Source organism: Nannobrachium achirus (assembly GCF_963921795.1).
Source record: "Nannobrachium achirus genome assembly, chromosome: 13".
Lineage (NCBI taxonomy): Eukaryota > Metazoa > Chordata > Actinopteri > Myctophiformes > Myctophidae > Nannobrachium > Nannobrachium achirus.
Genome location: NC_137833.1, coordinates 55,788,741 through 55,796,838, shown reverse-complemented (window position 1 = coordinate 55,796,838; position 8,098 = coordinate 55,788,741).

Below are 8,098 nucleotides of genomic sequence, written 5' to 3'. Positions count from 1 at the left end.
ATCAGTGCCGTTCAACTTTAGGGGACTGCCCATAAGTCCGAAGGTTCATTAGTCCGAAGGTTCATTAGTCCGAATTTAGTTAGGGTTACTGAGGTTAGGGTTAGGGTTAGAGTTAGGCATAGCATTCTTAACAAATTCGGACTAATGAACCTTCGGACTAATGAACCTTTGGGACCAATGCCATGGCACCCAACTTTATTGGAACCTTGGTTCGTTCTGGCGAACCGACCGCGAACCGGCTTGCATTTCCACCAGATTGAACCAAGGATTTTGTGGTTCCCGTTCCAAACCAAACTTTACGGTTCGGAACCAACTCGGTTCTTGGCAGCGTGCTTCATGGCATTGGTCCGAAGGTTCATTAGTCCGAAGGTTCATTAGTCCGAATTTGTTAAGAATACTATGCCTAACTCTTACCCTAACCCTAACCTTAGTAACCCTAACTAAATTCGGACTAATGAACCTTCGGACTAATGAACCTTCGGACTTATGGGCAGTCCCCGTATAGGTATTGCTCAAGAGATAACAATTACGAAGAGTGGTGAAAACATGATTTCAAAGGTTTGCAATCTTTACATTGTTTTATTTTTTTAAAACATTTAAGGCAAATAAACAATCATTTTTTTCCTTTCATCAAAAACAGAACGTACAGCCCAAACCTCTTTGGTTTCCTTTAGATAAAAAACAACAATGATAATAAGGCACATAGGGAAATGTTCGAGTTTTCAGCCAAGAGATTGACACAATTTGCTTTTGAGGTGGTCTCACCAACCATGAATGGATAGCACAAGTCGACTGGCTTTCCTTGCAGATATCTAAACATGCTGGTGTGAGCAGCATAACCTACCAACAACTGAGGCAGTGGTTCTCAACCTTTTCAGGCCGCAAGCCCCAAAATAATCATATTTTAACTGGGAACCGCCCCACCCTGACGAGCACTAAGAGTTGAGGCATTACATTTTTGTATAACATGGTTCTATTGTGAAAATAGCACATCTGCTATTTTCACAGTGTCTGCCTCTAATATTTGACAATTTGGCTGACGTTTGATTTGTCATTTTAGAGGTATTAAAAAGTCCTTAAATTGTCACTTCAGAAATGTGCAGATACCCTGTATACACTTCAATGTTATGTTGGTTCGTTTACCGTTGAGTGAGAAAACAACGTTTCACATTAAGCTAATCATCTGGGGACCCCCCCCAAAATAATGTGGGGACCCCGCTGGGGGTCCCGACCCACAGGTTGAGAACCACTGAACTAACGTAGCATTGTCAAGCTTTGTAGAGCCAGCCCTGATTTACCACAGCACTTTTTTTGTTTTACTTCAAGGACCCCCATTACTCTGTGATGGTCTGTTTGGTTCCATATGGTTTCTAACTATCAATAATTGAGCTGGGGACCACCTGGAATCCCCTCAATGACAGCTGGCCCCCATAACTCTTGAGAGAGTACATACTGTAACCACACTCTCAGAGTTACAGACCTGAATGGGTCCATTTGGTTTCTAACTACCGGTATATCAATAATTTAACCGGGGACCCCCCTGGAATCCCCTCACTGACAGCTGGGGGTCCTCACGGCGGGACCCCACATTGAGGACCACAGCACCCATGATGGGACCAATGGCCGAATGACAATCACACATTTCACAAACAAGGACTTTTTGACGTGTAAAATCAATACAAGGATATACAAGGATAAAATAAACATTCCCGACCGGTAATATGCAAAAATATACATAAGACAGACCCCCAAAGAACTAGAGAATGGTTCAATAAAACTATGAAAATAAAAACATAAAAAAACTAAGAAGAAAAAGTAGACAGAATCCGCTGTTGATTTAGCTTTGATTCACTGATTGCAGCTGGTGACGTAATGTGTTTTCCTGAGTGCAAAGGTCAAAGGTCAATCAGTAAACAGAAAAGGACGAAAGTTGAAGGGAAAAGGTGAAGTGGAATGTATCAGTTCAGGATATGGAAGTTGAAATGTCAATATGATTCATCTGATCCATAGCAAATAGCAATCATATTAATTATATAAGTTACATATCGATGGCCAAAACGCAAAACCTCCAATCTGAAAAAATCACTTTGTTGGGAAAATGAAAAAGAAAATGTGTGTTCAATACCAAAACGTCCTATACTATTTCTACTATTTCTACTATTTCTAGGTAAAAACCTCATATGTGCAGTCAACAACATGCAGATAGGAGGTTTTTACCTAGAAATAGTTAGGCTATTTCTTTTGTTAAATAACACTTTTTACAGCACTTGAGATCAAGACAGGTCTGTTACAAGTATTACCATTAACATTTTTTATCAAAGGTTTCACCACCTGACACCAATCATTAGCAATCAACAAGGCAATGCAGATAGGAGGTTCTGAGCTTCATCATTTTTGCCACTTTTGCAAACCTGTCAAATCTGATGTTCTAGTCACTTGACATTTTTTGGCAAAATGAGGTGCAGAACGATCTTGCAGACAGACTGACTGACCATGTGCAGTCTGTTGTCCTCATTTCAAGTGAAATCCAAAAATCATGACATTTGTGTTTTGCATTTTGTATAATCGAAATCATATATAATCATATATATTGATGCATGTTTGGTACCATGAGCTGTTGGTCAATCAGCAAAAACTCTCCAAGTACAAAAACAAGACCTACAATGGTGGTAAAAAATACAATGCAATAGCAATGTGACCAGTAGGGGGGAGTAAGTGACCAATGTTTCCAATTCAGACTCCTCCATCCCTATAGGTTTTGAGCTAAAACGACCTCTGGGAATTCAGCTTGGTTTTGAGCATGTTCATAAGGCGCTCAAGGTCATACGACCCACACATCACATCTGACTGTAAAGTGTTCAGTGTGAGCAGACACCTGGCAGCCAAGACAAGCAGGGACGTGCTGGCCATTGGGAAAAGCGAACCCGAACGGCCGGTTCATTCCCGGCCGTTCCAGACATTTTATTAAAAATTAAATGTCGGCCTTCGTTCCATTTTGGGGGCTGGGCGGCCAACAAAGTAAATCGTCACTGTAGGGCAGAAACCTAAATTTGTAATTTTTTTTCGCAAAGTAAAGCCCTGCTTCATCAGACAAGGCTGTCGCACAAAAGTAGTGAAAACAACAGATCTACAAGCACACAACGCCTCGCGGTGCGAGGCGTTGTGTGCTTGTAGATCGGCTGTTTTCACTAGTTTAAATCATTTTTAAAATGGTTTTGGACATGCAAGGTTTCCACCCGACAATGACGAAATATAACTCATGTAATTGGCCCACTGGCTTGTCACTTGTCATGATCTGAAATGGCAAATATTTGAGTAGCAGCAGCGCTATAGAGAGAGATATCTCTCCATAGCGCGCAATGAGGGCCTCTACAACTCTTTTTCCCGGGCTGAATCAGGGGCCCAGCATGTCCCTGAAGACAAGGATGAAAACGAGTCAAACAACTGTCAGTCACATGTTTGCATCAATAACCATCTGATCTAATCTGAGGCAGTTTGTGTGTAGTGGCAGTACAGCGTGCCAACAAACCTGATGCTCTTGTAAACTCTGACTTGGTTCTTCTCAGCACGTGCTGGGACTCTCCGAGTTCACAAACTTTGGCACTTTTTTCTCTTAAGTCTCAAACGGACCAGTTTGGTACTATTCTACAGTGACTACGATGATGATGATGATGAGCACACCAAAGATTTGGATAGCCTGGTGAAGCTTCACGTCACTGTAAGCATTATTATGTTATTATTATATTGTCACTGTCGGGCAGAAACCTCGTATCTCCAAGTTTCAAATTTGTAATTTTTTTCGCAAAGTAAAGCTCTGCTTCATTATACAAGGCCGCCTCACAAAAGTAGTGAAAACAGCTGATCTACAAGCACACAATCAGCTGTTTTCAAATCATTTTAAAAATGATAAATACAAAACAAACAGTTTTGGATACAAGGTTTCCGCTTGACAACGACGATATGTTTGGAGACTTAGATTTAAAACGTAAATGTGTGTACTGTAGATGTGAATAATGACGACGTAGGCTTTATAACTGGCACTAATGTACATCAGGTAACAATTTAAACAGAAAAAACAAGATAAAGTGTCTTAATATGGCCACCAGAACAGCTTCAATACACCTTGGCATAGATTCTACAAGTCTCTGGAACTCTCCTCCCAGAGGGATGGAACACACATTCTAACAAAACACATCCCCTCATTTGGTGTTTTGACGATGGTCATCAAAATCTCCCATAAGTGTGCACTGTGTGAACGCTCAGGATAACTTGGCACTGATTTGTAGTGGTCTTTCAACTCCAACAGGGAAAACATACATAAATCACGCTAGGAAAAATGCCACCCACAGCTAAACAGATCCACGCACTAGACCAGGGATCTTCAACGTTTTCAGGCCAAGGACCCCTTAGTTGAGAGAGAGATGAAGCAGGGAGCCCCACAACATTCTCATAGATTCCATATTGTTTCATCGTTTGACAGCACAATCATCAGTGTGTTTTGGATTCATGTCAATTTGTGTTTTCAGATATTTAACCACTTCAACCGTCAATACTTAATAAACTTGACCTTTCACTCTGTACTTAGTCTGCTCTTTTTCCCCTCTACACCAAAGCTCTTTGCCAAAAATAGCAGACATACACGCTCACAAGGCGTTGTGAGTTTGTAGATCTGCTATTTTTGGCTAAAGTTCTCGGAATATGGATGCAAGGGTTCAAGTGGTTAATATAAAAAAAGAGAAAAAAAGAAGTTTCTATCAAAGATTTGGAGGACCCTGTGTAGTAACTCTGGGGACCCCCTAGGGGTCCCGGACCCCCTGTTGAAGAACCCTGCACTAGACCCCTCCCTGTAGGGGCCAAACAATTCAGTCCTGTCTCATTCTCTTGGTTGTACGCCACACATACACTTGAGAACACAGACTGAAATGCAGAGAAACTAGCCCGTTGAGGGTGTCACCTGCCATCTGTGTCCCAATAATGAGGCCTCTTTCATGGTCAGTCTTTGATCCAGGATCAAGGTTAACTGGGCCTGCTTTATAAATGACACAAAGCATGATGGGATTAACTGCTTTAGTGTTGTATAATATAGACTGGGTATGCGCGTGACATCATCATCATACCGGCAAGTTATGCGGGAACGCCTACTGAGCAGTGTTAATTCTTTCAGCAAGTTTTGATTTAGTCTTAGTCCAGGGTTCCCCAATAGGAGGCCCGCGGCCCGCGGGGGGCCGCTGTCTGGCCCACACCAACCCCAGTAATAATGGTGGTATGAGAGCAGCAACAACACTAGTATATCGTCGTTGTCGGGTGGAAATCTCGTATCTCCAAATTTGTACGTTCTTTCGCAAATCATACAAGGCCGTCGCACAAAAGTAGTGAAAACAGCAGATCTACAAGCACACAACGCCTCGCGGTGCGAGGCGTTGTGTGCTTGTAGATCGGCTGTTTTCACTAGTTTAAATCATTTTTAAAATGATAAATTTCTAAACGAACGGTTTTGGACATACAAGATTTTCACAACGACGTAAACTGTCGCTGGAGTAGTGGGAACGCCACCGTCGCCCCCTGCAATGTTGTGGCCCTCGGCTTGATACCCTAGACATAATTCGGCCCTTGGGGAAAACTAATTGGGGAACCCTGTCTTAGTCTTTTGAATAATACGCCATTAAGTTTTAGTCATGTTTTAGTCTTCTGAAATAGTTTTAGTCTAGTCTAGTTTAGTCCACCAAATGTACAAATATTTTTTAGTCTAGTCTTAGTCTTTTAGTCTTAGTCTTTTGGCCAAGTACAAAATCTCTGCTCTGCAAATAAAGTAACAGTATCAATCACCTCTGACACTGTCTGCTACTCTCTGTGCAAAATCTAAAGATAACATATGAATTTGGCTTTAATTCCATTGCACAGTCGCATATAAGTGTTAATTTTTTACAGCCATTGGTCTTAGACTTAAATTTAGTCTTAGTCTAAAGCCCTTTGCACACAGGCGCGTTTAACCGCACGGATAAAACGGACAATTTCATTTTTTGAAAAGAAAACAATGATTCTCTATGACCTCATGCACACCGGCTCCGAATTAGCCGTGCGACGAGTGGCTGCCGCCGTGCGTTTTTTTCTCGATCGAACCCAGTTCGATTCGTGCGTCTTGTCGCATGCGGTAAAAAACTAATCACTCCTTTTATGACTCCTTTTTGGATCCGCAGCGCCGATTCCGCACAGCCTTGCACACCAAATCCAAAGCGTTTTATTCATGCCGCAAACGAAAAAAACGCAACTGTCCTGTGTGCAAAGGGCTTTAGTCTTTTGAATAACACACATTTAGTCTCAGTCTTAGTCTTCTGAATTGTTTTTAGTTCAGTCTAGTCGACAAAATATCAAAATCTTGTAGTCTTTTAGTCCAAGTCAAAATTAACACTGCTACTGAGTAGCAACAAAACTACTTTCTGGCCTTGACAGCCCATACATCCAAACAGAAAAGTCCTATCTGATTGCATTAAACGACATTAAACTCACTTTGCCACTCGATTTGCCACTCATCTTATGCATGCGCATACCCTCCATACACGTACAGCTTAGAACACTTAGAACAACAGACTCACTCGCTAGCTTCCACCATGGTCTGAAGACTCCACCTCTTCAGACTCCACCTAAGCCCATAGCACTTACCCTAGCACTTGCCCAGCCTCAATGACCATCCATGAAAGTTAGATAGCATTTTTTAGGTTTTATATAACGTTTTTTTTTTTTTTACTGAATAGGTGCTTGATCTACCTACGTTCTTTTTTCTTAGATTACTACTTCTAAGTACGGCGCCCTGCTATTGCTTTCAGTTATCAAATCCCTACTCGTGCTAACCCATTTAGGCCTGAACACATTATGACGCAATATTTTATGCTTTAACTATTGAAAAATAGCAGATATACAAGCTCACAGCGCGGCACCGAGTGCCGCGCTGCGAGCTTGTAGATCTGCTATTTTTGAAAAATCGTGAAAATGTGAATTTTGACCCGATTCTATAACCTATGTTTCAATTAGCTGCGTCTCAAGTCCTTAAAAAAATCCTATTTCCTAGTTCCTATTTCCTATCTCCCACTGTCAGTGGGTGGGAACATACAAGGAAATAGGAAAGAAGTGTAGGAAATAGGATCTAATTTAAGGACTTGAGACGCAGTCAGCAATCTGGCCAGCCATCATCAAAGAAAATGTCCTTTTCACTTAACTGGAGCTTAGTTAAGTCTGTTCTTGAGAGACTACTGTGTCAGTGGTTCTCAAACCTTTTCATGTGAAGGACCCCCAAAATTATATTTATTTGGCCACGGACCCCCATTTCAAAATATCTAGTTCCAGGGACCACCCAGAAGCAAAATTTTGAGTTACAAACGTTCGCTTTGAAAATACATATATTCAAAGATTTGCACACATTTTCACGACTTTTTCAAAAATAGCAGATCTACAAGCTCGCAGCGCGGCACTCGGTGCCGCGCAGTGAGCTTGTATATCTGCTATTTTTCACTGGTTAAAGCATTCAATAATTCTAGGCCTAAATACAGAAAAAGGTTCAAGGTATTTTAGCACCAATTCCACATATTTGGCACATTCTGTAACTTTCACTTGCAGACAGGAGAGTGAATCCTAACCGATCGACTATGCATCAGTGCAGTGGTTCTCAACCTGTGGGTCGGGGGCCCCCCAGGAGGGTCCACACATGATTTTTGAGGGGGTCCCATGCAGATGACTGTTAAGTGACAATTTAAGGACTTAAGACCTTTTTAATGACTCAAAAGAAATCAAACAAAAAGACTATTACAGTATCAAAAGTCAAATTAATTTTCAATTAATATAAGAAAAGGGCAAAAGAAATGTTGCAAGGCGTTGTGAGCTTGTAGATCTGTTATTTTCCACAATATTTATCGGTGTAAACGAGTCAAACAAAATGTAATGCATACATTCCAAGTGCTTGTCAGGGTTGGGGGGGGGGGGGGGGGGGGGCAGCAGGGACGTGCAGAGAATGTTAGAGAGGCAGGGGCTGAAATAGCTATTTTTGGTGACACCACACTGAACTAAGCATAATCAAGTCAATACTGGAAATGTGGCATAACGACAT